Source organism: Mastigoproctus giganteus, chromosome 2, assembly GCF_048544385.1.
Source record: "Mastigoproctus giganteus isolate SK-2022 chromosome 2, ASM4854438v1, whole genome shotgun sequence".
In the NCBI taxonomy this organism is placed as follows: domain Eukaryota; kingdom Metazoa; phylum Arthropoda; class Arachnida; order Uropygi; family Thelyphonidae; genus Mastigoproctus; species Mastigoproctus giganteus.
In genome coordinates, this window is record NC_143576.1 from 38,141,674 (window position 1) to 38,161,517 (window position 19,844).

A 19,844-nucleotide genomic window follows, 5' to 3' on the forward strand; every position below is an offset into this window, starting at 1 on the left:
GTATTGGAACATGCAGCTTGGAAAGTAAGGTGTCGTGGATTTCAAGCCCTGCTGCAGATAATTTCTATTGGAATGAACAGGATCCTGAAAAAAAAAAAAAAAAAAAAGATGGGGATTCCAGAGAGTTCTGGGAGTCATCGTGGTACAAGTAAACACATGGGCTTTTGTTAGGCTAGCTAAGAATAGGAACAGGTGCATGTGTGCTTGCGTGTACACCAATGCTAGGAGTTTGGTAAATAAATTTGATGAATTTTGAGGTGTTGGTCAAAACAACAAAGCCAGCTATTGTTGGAATATCAGAGATGTGGTGTCACATAGATATAAGCAGTGCAGAATTGCAAGCTATGGAGTAGAATGTGTACAGAAAGGATAGCAAGGAAGGAGGGCTTATGCTATTAATTAAGAAACACATAAAATCAAAGGAAGTACAGCCAGTCGAAATGGCTCGACAGTGCAGTGTCGAGTCAGTTTGATGTGACATAAGCACTGGGAAATAAAAATTGAAAGTAGGAGTGTATTATAGGCCTAATGACTCACGAGTATAATAAACAACTGTACAGGGAAATAGTGGGCCAGTAAATCGGTGAATCTTATAATGGGGGATTTTAATTTCCCAAATATTGACTGGAATTTGTGGGTTGGTCACTCACAAACTAGCAAGGCTTTTGCGGATTTATTGGATGATTGTTTTCTACAGCAGCATGTTCAGGAAGCAACTAGAAAAAAAAAAAAAACCCCCAGAAAAAAAAAAAACCCTCTATTTGCGTATTCGATTGTTAGTGACTTACTCTTTGGTTTCCCATGGTTGAGACGGGTGTCTGTTGTATTGGGTGATTTTTTTTTTTTTTTTTTTTTCCCTGCCAAATATTAGTTCGAAAACGTTGGGTTGTTTTGAAAATATAATTCGATTGATGAGGTGAGTGGTTTTCTGTCGTTTTAGCATTTCTGTTGGGCATCAGCATTTTTCAGTGTTGCCCATGGTGTTAATTTTTTTTTCAGTGTTGCACGTGGTGTTAATTTTTTTTTAGATTTTAGATCAGTGATTATTAGATTGCTTGTGATTAATTTTTTGCTTTTAGCATTTCTGTTGACGGGCATCAGCAATTTTCAGTGTTGCACGTGGTGTTAATTTTTGTTACAAATAATACTAATTACTTGTTTTTTTTTCATGTCCGGGCAGAAAGGCAGGGGATTGGGATTCCCGTCTAGTAATGTACGGGCGAGAAGAATCAAGGGTTGCACATGGTGCGAATTTTTTTTAAACAAACAAAAAAAAGAAAAGAAAAGTTGTTTGGTGTTGGAAAAGGCTGAATAATACGTATATCGGGGGTGTGGGGGCAGAGACCCCCACAGAAACGGGGGTCTGGTGGCAGAGCCCCCAGAAAAAAAAAAAAAAAATGATCCCCCTATTTGCGCTAAAAATAATTGCCCTAAAAATAATAATCCCCCCATTTAAATTTCCTTAAAAATTACTGTTTTATTATTTTTTTTTTTCCTTTTCAGCGAATCTCATTGTTAATGCTTGTAAAATATAGCTAAGAAAAACGTGCATTTTTGTTTGTTTTATTTTTAATAATTGTTCATTTGCCGTTCCTTTTCTTTCGCGAAAATTACCTTCCCCCCCCCCCCCTTTTTTTTTCTTTTCGGTTGTATCCGACTTATTCAAATGTCACGTGATATTTTGTGATCCACGAAAACCGTATTTTTGTAACTTGAACTTTTGAAATTATTGGATTTATCCTGTTTTCAGCCGCCGTATTTGTTGCTGTGCCACCCGCGTGTCACCTAGTACCGTTTGCCGAGGAGAATAGCGGGAACGCAGTGAGTGGGCGGAGTCACAATCCGTCAATCACTGCTTTCCCCCCTCTTCTCCTCGCCGCCATTTTGAAGGGTGCACCGAGTACTAAATCTTTACCACGATTTCTTTGGAACTTAAAATTAAAATTTTAGATCGTCTTGCAGCTGGACAAGGGACTACGTCTTTAGGAAAGCATTTTGGTGTACATGAAGCTACCGTAAGAACTATTAAGAAAAATGAAGCTGCAATTAGGAAGTCAGTATGTTCTGGAACAAAAGTAAGTGTTAATTCATCATCATATACAAGAGATATTGTCAAGGAAAAAATGGAAAAGGCTCTGGTAATATGGATAGAAGATCATCACAAAAAAGAGTACCAGTAGATGGAAATGCCATCAAGCAAACAGCACTAAGAATTTACAGACAGATTAAAGAAAAGGAGCCAAGCATTTCATCTTAGTTAAACTGAAAGTATGAATTTTCTGCGAGTACAGGTTGGATGACAGGGTTTCTTAAAAGGAATGCTCTTCCTAATATAAAAATTAAAGGTGAAACTGCATCTGCAGATGAATCGGCTGCTAAAGTATTCCAGCAGGAACTTGCAAAAATTATTTAAGATGGAGGCTACACTCCTGATCAAGTGTGGAATGCAGATGAAACTGGTTTCTTCTGGAAACTAATGCGACAGAACGTATGTAGCCAAATCGCAGAAAACTGCTGGTGGTTTTAAGGTAGCTAAGGATCGCGTGACCTTATTATTTTCCTCCAACGCTTCAGGAGATCGTATGTTGAAACCACTGCTGGTAAATCGAGCCCTAAACCCACGTTCAATGAAAGGTGTAGATATCAATAAACTGCCTGTTCACTGGATGGCAAACAAGAAGGCCTGGGTGACCACTACTATTTTTACAGAATGGTTCAACAAATGTTTCGTCCCAGAAGTCAGACGTTATATGAATTTGAAAGGTCTCGAATTTAAAGTTCTTCTGATTCTTGACAATGCACCCGGCCATCCTGTCTTGGAACACCCAAACGTACAAATTTTATTTCTGCCACCTAATACTACATCTTTGATACAACTGCTAGACCAAGGTATAATTGCGACAATTAAAACATACTACGTAAAACGAACATTCCAACACGTTTTGGAAAAATTGAATGATGAAACACTAACAATCATTGATGTGTGGAAGAAATTCTCAATTATGGATTGTATCAATCAAGTTGGATTAGCGTTAACTGAATTAAAACCAGCAACTTTAAATGCGTGTTGGAAAGCGGTTTGGCCACAATGTGTAAAAAGCAAAGATCCCATCATCCCTAATACGACCGAATTTCCCAACATCATTACAATGGCACACAAAATTGGTGGAGAAGGATTCGATGATCTATCGTTTGAAGATATTGATGAATTGTTAAAAGACAAAGCCCTAAGCGAAGATGAAATATTAGAGGTGGTCCGTGGGACTCCTTATCCCACAGAACGTAGTGATAATGAAGAAAATGATCCTGTTCTAAATGCAAATTTAATAAAAGAAGGTCTGGAACTGGCCAGAAAATTAGGTAATCATTTTGTCAAAAATGACCCTAATGAGGAACGCACTGGGAAGTTTCAACGTGAACTGAAGTTGTTGACAGCCTCTTACAGAGAATTATATAACGGCCTAACCAAAACACGAACACAACGATTAATAACTGAATTCGTTCGTAAAACCGGTGAAACATCAGCACCAGAGGAGACTCGTGCTGATTATGCTCAAGAGATCACAGAAAGAATTTCATTAATAGAGGAAGAAGACGATGTCCACAACATTTCTAGTGATGGCAGTGATATTCCAGTCGTACGCAAACATATGCGCCGTTTATTATCAGAAAGTGAAAACGAATAAAATCTTGTTATGTGTAAAACAGATTTATTTTGTACATGAAGAATTTTTTTTCATTTCATATGCATACAAATTTATTTTAATACATTTTAATTACATATTATTACATGTGTATTTGGTTTAAATAAAATAATAAGCTTAAAACGAATATTTTTATGTGTTTTTTTTTTTTTTAATTATTTTTACTGATTTTTTTTAGATCCGGAACCAATCTTCTTTTCTTCCATAAATACAATGTCTTTTTTTACACTTATTTTTCAGGAACGTATCTATCGTGTAAAAACAGAATTAGGTGTATTGTTGCTATATATTTAAAATCTCAATTGCCATGCTGAATTAACAAATTTGTATATCCATAACTGATGCCACCAACTCTGACCAATTATAACTTTAAACATAAATAGGATTAAATTACAAATAAAATAAATAAATAAAACCAGGCATAGGATAAAAGCCGAAGGAGCTGTAATTACAGATAAGGTAGAGGGTTTCTGGAACCTGAAGTGGCTGGAGAACTTAAGGATTTGTTCCTTGGGTGATCATAGCCTGAATAGGGATAAGGGTTGTAGGATTAATGTAATGTTTCAGACCGTTATCCTGGATAGGGATGAGCATTTTAAGGTTGTACAGCCCCGAGCCACTTCCAGTGCTGATATACAGGAAACGTAGCATGCACAGATACCATAGTATGCCCTGGGTCTGCTGGGAAGGCTTAGTACTTTATAATGAATTGCAGCACTACTTATATTGAGAAAGGCAGCAGATGCTGCTGAAAGCTTCAGTATTAGAGTAGTACGAGTTTAACGCTTTTAATGTATAATATTTTTATTATTTCAATATATTCATATGATTTATTGTATTTTAAATTATATTTTATTTTACAGTCGATTTTATGTATTTTATTTATTTATTTATTTTATTCCTAATTTAATTTTATCTATGTTTAAAGTTATAATTGGTCAGAGTTGGCAGCATCAATTATATATAGATTTCCTGACCACAGAGGCCTTTTTAGTGAAAAATTGTATATCACTAAATTTAGCTATATATACATGTATATATATATTTCATTCAGAAAAAACAGCATCACAACAGATTTTAGTGACATTGTACCCAAAATCAGAACAATCCTAGAAAAAATGGTGCATCCACTCATTCTAGCTGACACTAATACTTTTTAAGAATGGGAAAGATCGGAATTATTCCTTTTATATGATATTCACAGATGTTTTGATTTCAAGTTTTACCAAGATTGAAATTGCTGATGGAATTTGACAAAATGGAGAATTGAATCCTAAGGATAGGTTAGTATTAGCTACACAGCTGCACTCATGGGGAGGAGCTAAGGGAGCTGAATGAGTATCCCCCAAACAAAATTTCTGAATGTGCCATTAATTAGCCATTGGGTGCAAGGAGCTCAAGATTTTGCTGCATCAGCCAAAAGGAGGTGGGGACTACCCACGTTTCACTCTTCACATAAGTACCAATTCAGTTTGACCATTGAATTTACCCAAGCTATTAGCCTCAACCACTCATTAAAGTAACTTATTCCAGTAATTAACAGCTACCAGCTAAATGAAAACTTCCTACAATCTACTCTGTAACTTTTCCCCCCATAATTTCAATTCATGTTTCTTAGTTCTAGTATCATTTATAATTTTAAAAATTTTACTTGTATTCATTTTACTGTCATCTCCCAGAGCCACCTTTTAAGCATTAATCAGCCCTCCTTTAAGATACCTAAGTGCTCAACCTCTGTGGCTCACATATTCAATGTCTCTGATCATATGGGCTTCCTTTTGCTAACCTCACAGATTTGTTGTTGCCCGTCTTTGGACTGTTTCAAGAATATCAATGTATTCTTTTTTTTTTTTTTTTGTAGGTGTAGTCTCCACACCTGAACATAATATTCCAAGTGCAGTCTTACAATTGCCTCATAAGTGAGATTATGACTGCCTTATTTTTACAAGAAATTGTTCAATAAATTATCAATAGGACAATGTGGGCACTCCTTGTCACCTGTCTATCAACACTGCATGGAGAACTTCATGTCTGTCTGTATTGCAATCCCCCAAATTCCATTCTGCCACTACCATTTTTAATTCACCCCTCAAGTATATAAATAGTTTGAGGTTGTTAATTCTCAAGTTAATTTCCTCAACCCCTATTAAAGTTGTTCTAAAGGACACTGCTTAGTACTGGTCATTAACCACTTTCCTGACCTTGATACCAATTGCATATTTTGATATCATTTAAGATCAGACTCAACAGTAGTTCAGCACTAATTCTGAATAATCCCCTTTTCTAATCGTAACCCAATCTGAAGAGTAATTATTAATTACAAGCCTCTGCCTCCTGTCCTGCAGCTGACCTGCAGTCCACCTAAGGATCTCTTGTGCAGTAATCTCTATTATTGGGATGTGTCAAATGTTTTGCTAAAATTCAAATAGAATTTTGTAGAACTGAAGAAGAGCAGCATCTACCAGCCCATTTACTGTCTCACTGTAAGTTCATTCAGAAATTGCAATTTTCAGAAATTCCTAAATGAATTTGAAATGAGAGATCCCCACCTATATGTATTGCTCTGATTGGGCCAAAAGCAAAAGTGATGTCAATATAGACCAAGTTAATCTGACTGTTTTTTGTTTGTTTTAATACTCTCTGAATATTATTTGTTTTCAGTAGACTGGGGTCCCCCAGAAAGATCACGTTTGTGTACATGCATGCATGTACACAAACGTGATCTTTGATTAGTTATGATTAGTTATAATGGGATTTGATTAGTTATAATGGGAAAAATAGCCTTTTGCACATATTTTTTAAGAGAAGAGGATTTGGCAATGAACCTCCAATGACTGACTTGTGATGGACGTGGCATTTTGGAATAGGCTGAATGATGCAGCTAATTCTTACAACTTATCTCCCCAAGACAATTGAGGAGGTAAATTGCAGGAATTAAAGCAACTCTTGAAGACATCAGCAAAGTGCATGATTCAGGTACTACAGACTTTGGTAATGAAAACGGATATATACCATTCTGGCCAATGGAATTACAGGGGGGGGGGATAAAGAATTAATACTTTTGATTAGGCTGTTTGCCATAAGTGTAAAAGAAGAAATATTGAATGACAGCTGATGGTTATCCAGAAGATCAAAAAGGCATCGAGATCAAAAATTTTTCACATGCATCTATCAATTTATTTAGATCAAGGTTCAATCCAACTTAACAAGAAGAAACAGAACACGCTCACCTTTTATTATGAAGGTGACTTCATAAAACATGATGCTTTTTCTTTACTGAATTTTTGCCTTAAATGTGCACAGACATTTTGATCAGCAGAGTCATGAGACTTTTTTCCATTTTCTACAAGCTTTTTGCTTAGATATGGAGGTTGCCCTGAGTTAGTCCACCAGAATTTGGCATGCCTAGAGGGTTTTATTAACTTGATGGTTGCATCTCTGGCTATTGGTTTCAGTCAGATGAATAAAAGCTCACATGCCAAGTCAATGGGACAATCAGAAAGGATATGCCAAGGATAGAATGCAAACATCTAATAGAGTCGAGGAATTTAGGTGAGACCGCTGTTTTTTATATTCAGAGTGTGACTGTTTGGTAGTACAGTAGCATAGGGAAAGCAGATAGTTTTCTTTATAGGGATATGATCAGAAGAAATTTCAAAATGGTATTGTATGGGTATGTATGGCATTGTATGGGATGGGTATTGTATGGCAGAGAAGAAACATGCATGGGATACATACAAATTAACACATGACACAGAAGCCTATGATAGATACAAGTTGATCTGTAACCAAGTTACAAAGGAGGTTAGGCAGGCGAAGGCAGATTACGAGAAATCTTTGGCAAGGGATGCAAAGAAAAACAGCAAAGAGTTCTTTACTTATGTAAACTCTAGAAGGAAGGGGATGAATCAGATTGGTCCACTTGATATCGATGGGTCAACTGTTGATGATCCTGCTCAGGTAGCTAACAAACTAAATGAATATTTTGCATCGACATTCACACATGAGGAGTTATTTAGCGAGGGGAAAGCCAGAGGTGTATTCAACTCTAGCAGCAAGCTAGAGAATCTTGTAATAACTGAGAGTAAAGTGGGGGAAAAATTGTTGAAGATAAACACAAGAAAGGCACCCGGGGTGGATGGGATCTATCCAGTTATATTAAAGGAGGCAGCAAAGGAAGTAAGCAAACCCTTAGCCATAATTATGAGAGCTTCCTTGGACACAAGACTTCAGCTATAGCTTGGACACAGCATGGTTTTGTTAAGGGGAAGTCATGCCTGACCAATTTGACTGGATACTATGATGCAGTCACAAAGGAACTGGATGCAGGGAATAACTTTGATATTATATACTTGGATCTTAGAAAGGCTTTTGATACTGTTGCACATGGAAGACTGCTACACAAATTGGAGCAGTGTGGCATTGGAGGCAAATTGCTGCTGTGGATAAAGGGGTGGCTGAGGGGGAGAAGACAGAGAGTGGTAATCAATGGACACTGCTCGTCGTGGACTAATGTTATTAGTGGAGTCCCTCAGGGCTCAGTGTTGGGTCCATTATTGTTTTCTGTATTCATAAATGATATTGATGAGGGTATATCAAGCTTAATGTCGAAGTTTGAAGATGATACAAAGGTAGGCAGGGTTGTCAAGGACACTACTGACACTATGCTGCTGCAACAGGATCTGGAAAGGTTGAGCAGATGGGCTGAGAGGTGGCAAATGAAGTTTAACATTGATAAATGTAAAGTACTACACATGGGAAACAGCAACCCCAGAGCAACGTATCAACTCTGTGGTACTACACTGACAGTGGTAGAGAATGAAAGGGACCTGGGGGTGGTTGTGCAGGCAGATATGAAGTTCTCTGAGCAGTGCAGATGGGCTGCAAGAGTAGCTCATGGTGTATTGTCAATGATATATAGGAATTTTTCTAGCAGGGATAAGGAGGTGATTATTCCCTTGTATAAGGCAATGGTCAGGCCACACCTAGATCTACATCCTTCTTGAAATGAGGCCTCCAGACCTACTGTATACAGGTCTGGAGGCCTCATTTCAAGAAGGGTGTAGAGCTGCTCGAACGAGTACAGAGAAGGGCAACAAGATTAGTGAATGGAACAAAGGGGTGCTCTTACGAAGAAAGGCTTAAGTTTTGCGAATTACAGTGTCTGGAAACTAGGCACCAGCGAGGTGATCTGATAGAGGTGTACAAAGCCTTGAATGGTTTGAGCATGCTCAATGCTGATGGGATTCTTCCTCTCTTTCAGAATAATCACCTGAGAGAGCATAAATTCAAACTGAGGAAAGACAGATGTAGGATAGACGTGCGGAAATTTGCCTTTAGTCAGCGGGTGGTTGGTTGGTGGAACAGACTTCCATCCCTTGTCGTGGAAGTTGATAGCCTAAATAAGTTTAAGGCTCAGCTGGACAGGTATTTTGAACGAACAGAGGGGTGAAGTGGTTTTTTTTTTTTTTTTTTTTGGCTGTGCTGCATAAGCTTGCTTTCTTGCATCAAATGCCTCTACTAATGCTAATGCTAAAATCATGATCTAAATCAAAGGTAAAAATATGCAATGAAATTCAGCGGTAAAAATTATGCACAGAAACCAACATCCTCATGGGAGGGGAGATTAAAATAACTTGTGAGTGAGAGAGGGGGAAGAGAGTGAGATAAAATTAGTGATGAGATTTTGCTGTAGGTCATATTGAGATGAGGGTAGATAAAATTCACCATAAAAATGATGCATTGTGATGGGTAATGACCCCAATTATCCAAGCAGTAAGCCTGGATAATTAAACCTGGAGAAAGAGCAGCAGGTAGAAATTAGGTGGTGATTAAATTTACAATTTTATTTTTAACTGGAGGCAGTACTGAGGGCTTTAAAATATTCAGAGCTGCACTGTTTGCTGTTTAAGATTCTGAAGTTATCCTTAAGAAGGATAAACACGATTCCACCTCTCTTACATTTTCTAGTTTCAAAGAAGCAGTTATACAAACAGCTACAATTGAAGTAAGATGCTAAAGGGTAATGAGCAGTCACAAATGATTGCTCATTACTCTTTAGCCATACCTCAATAAAAAAAAAAAGTATTATGACCCCAGGGCTCATATCTGGTGAGTATGGGCTTGGCAAACCCAGGGTCCTGAGCTGGATATCATCATTCTTCTCTTTTTGGTGATTCCTTTCTACTTCTGACATTTTTTCTCTCTCTCTCTCTCTCTCTCTCTCTCTCTCTCTCTCTCTCTCTCTCTGTAACTTGGGGAATTTTTTTTTTTTGGCTGGTGCAGCATAAGCCTCAGGCTTCCTTGCACCATATGGCTAATAATAATAATAATAATAGCTCGGACACAGCATGGTTTTGTTTAGTGGAAGTCTTGTCTGTCCAATTTGATTGGATACTGATGTGGTCACAAAGGAACTGGATGCAGGGAATAATTTTGATATTTGGATCTTAGAAAGGCTTTTGATACTGTTGCACATGGAAGACTTCTGCACAAATTGTAGCAGTGTGGATTGGAGGCAAATTGCTGCTATGGGTAAAGGGATGGTTGAGTGGGAGAAGACACAGTCGTAATCAATGGACACTGCTCTTCGTGGACTAATGTTATTAGTGGAATCCCTCAGGGTTCAGTGTTGGGTCCAATGTTGTTTTCTATATTTATTAATGATATTGATGATGGTATATCAGGCTTGATGTTCAAGTTTGCAGACAATATGAAGTTTGGCAGGGTTCTTAATGACACTAATGACAGTACGCTGCTGCAACTGTAACTAGAAAAGTTGAGCAAATGGGCTGGAAGCTGGCAACTGAAGTTTAACATTGACAAATGTAAAGTACTGCATATGGGAAGCAGTAACCCCAGAGTAATATATCAACTGTGTTGTACTGACAGAGTTAGTGAAAAGGACCTTGGGCATAATTGTGCAGGCGGATATGAAGTTTTCTAAGCAGTGCAGACAGTCTGCAAGAGTAGCTCATTATGTCTTGTCAATGATATACAGGAATTTTTCTAGCAGGGATAAGGATGTGACTATCCCTTTGTATAAAGCAATTATCAGGCCACACCTTAAGTACTATATACAGGTCTGGAGGCCTCATTTCAGGAAGAATGTAGAGCTGCTGGAGTTAGTGCAGAGAAGGGTAACAAGATTAGTGAATGGAACAAAGGGTTGCTCTTATGAAGAAAGGTTTCAGTTTTGAAAATTACAGTCTGTGGAGACTAGGCACCTGGAGGTGATCTGAATTGAGGTATATGAAACTTTGAATGGTTTGGGCATGCCTCATTGCTGATGGGATCTTTTCTCTTGCTCAGAATAATCCCCTGAGAGGGCATAAATTCAATTTGTGGAAAGACAGTTGTAGGATAGATGTGCGGAAGTTTGCCTTTAGCCAGCGGGTGGTTGATTGCTGGAACAAACTTCCATCTGTTGTAGAAGTTGATAGATTAAATAGATTGAAGACAGAACTAGACAAACATCTGAAGCAAGTGGTTGGGTGACATTAAAGTGTTCCCCCCACCCCCCACTGATGCTGTATAAACTTTCATCAAGTGCCTTTGCTAATGCTAATCAGGAACAAGCAAATACATGGGCTGTTAGGATAACTAAGAGTAAGAATTGGTGCAAGTCTACTTGCATGTACACTAATGCTAGAAGTATAGTAAATCAGATGTGTGTAGCTCACATTCAGTGGTGAGCTGTGAATATTTTAACAATTGGCTCGCAGTTTTACTGTCTTTTTGATGTGAAACATCCTTGAGGATTCCTGCCGCCAGAGGCACTTCCTGTGTGAAAAAGTCTGTGCTGAGCACTCACTAGTAATGTGATAGAATGTGACGCATTTTTCGTGACCGGTATGATATCTCAAGTCAGCCTGGTCATCGTGCCCCCCCCCTCTTCTTTACAATGATATCTGGATATGATAGTATCTCGAGTTCTAACTTTTTAGGTTTTTTTAATAGTATAACGTCACAATCTTACTTCCTGAAGTAAGTATCACTGCAACAATACAAATATTTGTCAACAGTTTATTTTTTCATCTTGCATTTTCATAACATTCCATTGTTAGGTGCCCTGAACAGCTGCATATGTTGTTTTAACTGCAAGGTCAGTACTTCAATCAACGCTATTTTCTAGACATTTAGATACATTGCAATTGCAGGTACACATCAATTACTTTAGTTATTATCATTGTATCTTGTCTTCCAGAAATTATAAAAATTTGTGAATTTTCAATAAAGTATTTACAATACAAAAGCTCTATTTCATAATCAATACCCAAATCAAAATACCTAAAAGAAATGCGAAGGATTCACATAAAACCATCTACTGCATGTGCTCGGTACACGTGCCACTTCTTTATTTGTCTCTCTTTTTTAACAACTAGGGAAATATAACGGATACTTTTTTTTCCCTGATAAAATTTTAATATTGCGAATAAAAAAAAAAAAAATAACAGAAATTTCCCATATTACAAAAACTATCACAAAACATTTTACAATATAAAAAACAAACTCTTCTAGAAACGGTATGGAATTAGCATTAGTACAGGCATTTGATGCAAGAAAGCAAGCTTATGCAGCATCAGCCAAAAAAAAAAAACCCACTTCCACTTCACCCCTCTGTTCGTTCAAAATACCTGTCCAGCTGAGCCTTAAACTTATTTAGGCTATCAACCTCCACTACAAGGGATGGAAGTCTGTTCCACCAACCAACCACCCACTGGCTAAAGGCAAATTTCCGCACATCTATCCAAAATCTGTCTTTCCTCAATTTGAATTTATGCCCTCTCAGGTGATTATTCTGAGCTAGAGGAAGAATCCCATCAGCATTGAGCATGCTCAAACCATTCAAGGCTTTATACACCTCTATCAGGGCGCCTCCGTAGCCAGGTGGGAAGGAGCAGCAGTGCGTAGCACACGCTTCTTGATTAGACCGGGGTTCGAGCCCGTCACCACCAAATACGGAGGATGCGGAAAGGTCAGGGAATGACTACCGCATATTCCCGGAGCAATATGGCCTTAGTTGCTAATGCTCCTAAAAAAAACCAAATAACAAATAACCAAAATAACCTCTATCAGATCACCTCGCTGGTGCCTAGTCTCCAGACACTGTAATTTGCAAAACTTAAGCCTTTCTTCGTAAGAGCACCCCTTTGTTCCATTCACTAATCTTGTTGCCCTTCTCTGTACTCGTTCCAGCAGCTCTACATCCTTCTTGAAATGAGGCCTCCAGACCTGTATACAGTACTCTAGGTGTGGCCTGACCATTGCCTTATACAAGGGAATAATCACTTCCTTATCCCTGCTGGAAAAATTCCTGTATATCATTGACAATACTCCATGAGCTACTCTTGCAGCCCATCTGCACTGCTCAGAGAACTTCATACAGTAATACCCCGAAGTTACGCGATAGGTGGGTCCGACGAAAATCGCGTAAGTCGAATTCGCGTAAGTCGGGGTACAACTTTGCATATAAATACATATAAATTTTGCTTAATTGGGACTAACAAAAACACTAAAAGGACTAACAAAAACACTAGTTTAGAAGAAAAATATTAATAAAATTGCAGTTCTTTATACATATTAATACAAAATATGTATTAAAAAAACAAATGACTTACGTTAAAAAGTTATTTCGATGTCGATGGCTTCATAAAATCTAACAAATTCGTCTGACGACACAGCGCGTTCTTTTTTTCACGCAGAATTTCTTCGTAGCAAGCTAATAATTTTTTTTATTCCTTGCTTTGTAGCTATAACGCGTTCTTCGTTGGAGTCTATGTTTTCTAAAAATTTTAAGCCCTTTACAATTGAGCCCTTTTCAATTTTCAACCTGTCAAGTTTACAATTGTCATGTGCTTTTCGCCGTTGCTTCATTTAGGCCTGTAGCACGTGCAATATCACATGGTCTTTCATTTCGCTCAAAGCGTTTCACAATTTCATATTTTTTTCTCTATCGACAGAGGCGGACTGGCAATAAGCCTTACCGGGGAAACCCCGGTGGGCCAGTGTGATTTTGGCCATAAACCATAGTATGAGGCCACTATAAATTTTCCCGGGTAAGAATTTTTGACCCAGTCCGCCTCTGTTTATCGATAATTGCTTTTCTTTTTCTCTCTGAATCTGCAGTGTCTTCACCAGGACGCTTCCTTTTCATTTTTAGGGAATAAAGCACAATTACAAAACGAGGAGGCGCGCTTGATACGCATAAACAAAGCTGCGCGCATGTAGCAACTGAATAAACAACACCATAAAGGCAGAGATACACTATTAACACCTCACATTTCTAGGGGTTACTACCATAAAACAATAAAAATCCAGTTGCGTTTCTGCTAGTGGAATCTGTTATAAACTGGTAGTAAACTCGATCTAATTGCATTTGCGATTATACCGATAGCTGGAATTGGGTTGGTTTTTACGTTATTATGGTGAAAGTGTGTTTCCCCTTCACTGATATAAAAAACATAAAAGCAGCAAAGTTGAATTTTGTTCATCTTTCGCTCTCATTCTCCACCGTCGCACCGTATATCGATAACATATGAAAAACGACCTTGAAGATAGTGGGCGGCAGCGTTGCCAAACGAAAAAAATCAGGAACCGCGTAACTCTGAGTTCGTAAGTCGGGGTATTACTGTATCTGCCTGCACAACCACCCCCAAGTCCCTTTCATTCTCTACCACTGTCAGTGTAGTACCACAGAGTAGATACGTTGCTCTGGGGTTGCTGTTTCCCATGTGTAGCACTTTACATTTGTCAATGTTAAACTTCATTTGCCACCTCTCAGCCCATCTGCTCAACCTTTCCAGATCCTGTTGCAGCAGCATAGTGTCAGTAGTGTCCTTGACAACCCTACCTACCTTTGTATCGTCTGCAAACTTCGACATTAAGCTCGATATACCATCATCAATATCATGTATGAATACAGAAAACAATAATGGACCCAACACTGAGCCCTGAGGGACTCCACTAATAACATTAGTCCACGATGAGCAATGTCCATTGATTACCACTCTCTGTCTTCTCCCCCTCAACCACCCCTTTATCCATAGCAGCAATTTGCCTCCAATGTCGCACTGCTCCAATTTGTGTAGCAGTCTTCCATGTGCAACAGTATCAAAAGCCTTTCTAAGGTCCAAGTACATAATATCAAAGCTATTCCCTGCATCCAGTTCTTTTCTGACTGCATCATAGTATCCAATCAAATTGGTCAGGCAAGACCTCCCCTTAACAAAACCATGCTGTGTCCAAGCTATAACTGAAGTCTTGTCTAAATGATCCTGCAGTGCTTCTTTAACCAGTGCCTCCATTAATTTTCCTGGAACAGAAGTTAAGCTCACAGGTCTAGCCTTTTATCCTCCTTTGTGAATTGGGGTCACATTTGCACATTTCCAGTCTATGGGTACCTCCCCTGAGTCCAAGGAAGCTCTCATAATTATGGCTAAGGGTTTGCTTACTTCCTTTGCTGCCTCCTTTAATATAACTGGATAGATTCCATCCACCCCGGGTGCCTTTCTTGTGTTTATCTTCAACAGTTTCTCCTCCACTTTACTCCCAGTTATTTCAAGATTCTGTAGCTTACTACTAGAGTTGAATACACCTCTGGCATTCCCCTCGCTGAATAACTCCTCATGTGTGAATGTCGATGCAAAATATTCATTTAGTTTGTTAGCTACCTGAGCAGGATCATCAACAGTTTACCCATCAATATCAAGTGGACCAATCTGATTGATCCCCTTCCTTCTAGAGTTTACATAAGTAAAGAACTCTTTGCTGTTTTTCTTTGCATCCCTTGCCAAGGATTTCTCGTAATCTGCCTTCGCCTGCCTAACCTCCTTTGTAACTTGGTTGCTTATCAACTTGTATCTATCATAGGCTTCTGTGTCGTGTGTTAATTTGTAAGTATCCCATGCATTTTTGTTCTCTGCCATATGCCTCATTAGTTCATCTGACATCCATTTTGGCCTAAACCTTGAACAATATTTCTTAGTTGGTGTGTAAAGCCTAGTAGCTTCCAAGATAAGTTCTTTGAATGCTTCCCATTTTGAATTTGGTGTTGGTAACATTATCAGTTGGTCCCACTGTATAGAATTTAAATACTGTCTCAGTCCATCGTAGTCGCCTTTACGGAAGCAATAACCCTTCCCTTTACCCCTAATGGTAGTTACCTCTTTGAGTAAATCCCACTTCAGCACACTGTGATCACTACCACCTAGTGGTTCATTTATCTGCAGATTCTTAATGCATGAATAATCACTGCTGATAATCAAATCAAGAGTATTACTCCCTCTAGTTGCCTCCCGAACATGCTGATGTAGAAAACAATCATCCAATAAATCCACAAAAGCCTTGTTAGTGTGTGAGTGACCAACCACAAATTCCAGTCAATATCTGGGAATTTAAAATCCCCCATTATAAGACTCTCTGATTTACTGACCCACTCTATTTCCCTGTACAGTTTCTTATTATACTCATCAGAGTCATTAGGCCTATAGCACACTCCTACTCTCAATTTTGATCTCCCAATGCTTATGTCACACCAAACTGACTCAACACTGCACTGTCCGGCGATGTCGACTGGCTTCACTTCCTTGGTTTTTATGTGTTTCTTAACTAATAGCATAACCCCTCCCTCCTTCCTATCCTGTCTATCCTTTCTGTAGACGTACTCCCCAAATTGCAGTTCTGCATCCCTTATATCTGTGTGACACCACGTCTCTGATATCCCAACAATATCTGCCTTTGATGTTTTGAGCAATACCTCAAATTCATCAAATTTATTTACTAAACTCCTAGCATTGGTGTACACGCAAGTATACCTGCACCTGTTTCTATTCTTAGCTACCCTAACACAACCCATGTGTTTACTTGTACCGCAATGGCTCCCAGCAGTCTCTGAAATACCATGCATCTTGTTTTTCAGGCTTCTGCTCATTCTAATAGAAGCAGTGCAAGAATCTCTTTCACCTCTGCCAGTGGCTACTGTCAATCTATTGGTCTTTGTCTCCCCCCAAGCTAGCAGTTTTCCGACCCACCTAACACTGCCTCGATAGCATCAGCAAATATTCTTGCACCCTTTCTATTTAAGTGTATCCCATCCCTGTAGAAGCAATCTTTCCTGTTAACAAGTACAGTCCAGGCTGAAAAAAATTCTACCCCTTGAGCCTTGCACAATCTTTCCAGGGCCGAATTGATCGACAAGACTCTCATCATATACTCCCTCCTATGGTGTCTGGGCAGAATTGCAGACACTTTCAAATTCAACCCTAATTCTCGGCTTTTGTTCAACAGTGACTTGTACTTGTTAAGTAATTCTGAAGTTTAACTTCTGTCCCAGGAAAATTAATGGAGACACTGGTTAGAAGCACTGCAGGGTCATCTAGACAAGACTTCAGTTATAGCTCGGACACAGCATGGTTTTGCTAAGGGGAAGTCTTGCCTGACCAATTTGATTGGATACTATGATGCATTCACAAAAGAACTGGATGCAGGGAATAAATTTGATATTATATACTTGGATCTTAGAAAGTCTTTTGATACTGTTGCAAATGGAAGACTGCTGCACAAATCGGAGCAGTGTGGCATTGGAGGCAAATTGCTGCTATGGATAAAGGGATGGTTGAGGGGAGAAGACAGAGTGGTAATCAATAGACACTGCTCATCCTGGACCTATGTTATTAGTGGAGTCTCTCAGGGTTCAGTGTTGGGTCCATTATTGTGTTCTGTATTTATAAATGATGATGATGGTGGTATATCAAGCTTAATACGCAGATGATACGAAGGTTGTCAGGGTTTTCAAGGACACTACTGACACTGTGCTGCTGCAACAGGATCTGGAAAGGTTGAGCATATGGGCTGATAGGTGGCAAATGAAGTTTAACATTGACAAATGTAAAGTACTACATATGGGAAGCAGCAACCTCAGATCAACATATCAACTCTGTGGTACTACACTGACAGTGGTAGAGAATGAAAGGGAACTGAGGGTGGTTGTGCAGGCAGATATGAAGTTCTCTGAGCAGTGCAGATGGGTGCAAGAGTAGCTCATGGTGTATTGTCAATGATATACAGGGTGATTCACTACCAGTGCGACAGACTCGCGGGATATGTAGGGGACACAAAGATGAATCGGAATCACATAGCATTGCAGGGTCCGAAATGCATTTGTAATGGGGTAGAGGACCTTGAATGGGAGGTCACGTGAACAGCGATCCCGCTGGAAGTCAGCATTTGCGAACCGTTTCTTTGAGAAACCAAGTAGCAAAAGTCCTCCGGAGTGGATAATCCGCAGGCTCCAATGATTGGACGCGTTGCAGATGGTATGAACTTGTTTGGTTTGTTGACAGTATCCTCCATACAGTGATTGGAAAATACCCAATCGTTGGCCTATCACTGAGTACTCATACTCGGATTGCCTTCTGGAAGACTTAGGACATTCTCCTCATTGTCTGGCATCCTCGTCGTTCACTCTCGATTCATGGTACTTCTTGTGAAACAACCAGTCTCACGTAACCTTCTGTGCACACGTGTGAAAATCGTATGATGAGGAGCATGCCTGTGCAAAAAACGTTCCTGGTACAAGCGCAGAGCTGCGTGCCCGTTACAGTCCGCAGTTCCATACGCGAGGTACATGTTGCCCAGTTCAACATTTTAATACTCGTCCATCCTACTGCCTCAGGAACCGGTTCACAAATGCTGACCGAGCGGGATCACTTTTCATGCGACCTCCCGTTCAGTGTCCTCTATCGCATGACGAAGGCATTTCGGACCCTGCAATGCTATGTGATTTCGATTCGTCTTTGTGCCCCCCTACACCTCCTGCAAGTTTGTCGCACTGGTAGTGAATCACCCTGTATAGGAATTTTTCTAGTAGGGATAAGGAGGTGATTATTCTCTTGTATAAGGTAATGGGCAGGCCTCATATCAAGAAGGATATAGAGCTGCTGGAACGTGTACAGAGAAGGGCAACAAGATTAGTGAATGGAACAAATTACAGTAATTTGCAAATTATGGTGTCTGGAGACTAGGCACCAGCAAGGTGATCTGATAAAGGTGTATAAAGCCTTGAATGGTTTGAGCATGCTCAATTCTGATGGGATTCTTCCTCTTGCTCAGAATAATTAACCTGAGTGGGCATAAATTCAAATTGAGGAAAGACAGATGTAGGACAGACCTTTGGAAATTTTCCTTTAGCCAGTGGGTGGTTGGTTGGTGGAACAGACTATCATCCCTTGTCGTGGAAGTTGATAGCCTAAATAAGTTTAAGGCTCAGCTGGACAGGTATTTCGAAGGAACAGAGAGGGGTGAAGTGGAAGTGGTTTTTTTATGCTGATGCTGCATAAGCTTGCTTTCTTGCATTAAATGCCTATGCTAATGCATTTGCGATAATGCCGATAGATGATATTGTTGTTATTTGGTTTTTTTTTTAGGAGCATTAGCAACTAAGGCCATATTGCTCCGGGGATATGCGGTGGTCATTTTCTGACCTTGCCGCATCCTCCGTATTTGGTGGTCACCGACTCGAACCCCCGGTCTGATCAAGAAGCGTGCTACGCACTGCTGCTCCAGCCCACCTGGCTACAGAGGTTCCTAGCTGAAATTGTGTGGGTTTTTACGTTATTATGATGAAATATGTTTCCCGTTCACTGATATAAAAAACATAAATACATTTTCAGAATCTTCTCTTCATTTCTAACGTGTTGCGTTCAGTTTGGGTGATTCCGCGTTCGACTGCTATTTCTTGTAAAAACAAAGGCGGATCGTGCATAAGCGAATTCAGTTCATGTTATGTACGATATCGTTCCCCTATTTATAAATTGTGTATGTTCGAATTGGTGTAATGTAAACAAGTGTTATACGAGGATTGACTGTACTTGGATTTCAGGAAAGCTTTTGATACTGTTGCACATGGAAGACTGCTGTACAAATTGGAGTGGTATGGCATTAAGGGTAAGTTACCGCAATGGATAAAGAGATGGTTGAGTAGGAGATGGCAAAGAGTGGTAATTAATGGACACTGCTCTACGTGGACTAAGGTTCTTAGCAGAGTCCCCCAGGGTTCGGTTCTGCGCCCATTGTTGTTTTGTGTATTTATCAATGATATCAATGAAGGTATATCGGGCTTAATGTCCAAGTTTGCAGATG

General features: G+C 39.4%; 1 protein-coding gene across 1 annotated transcript in view; it reads left to right on the forward strand.

Moving 5' to 3' along the window:
• LOC150089272 (DET1- and DDB1-associated protein 1) overlaps nucleotides 1-19,844 on the forward strand; it is a 177,011-nt gene that overhangs the window by 87,221 nt on the left and 69,946 nt on the right. The gene's annotated exons all lie outside the window — the stretch shown is intronic.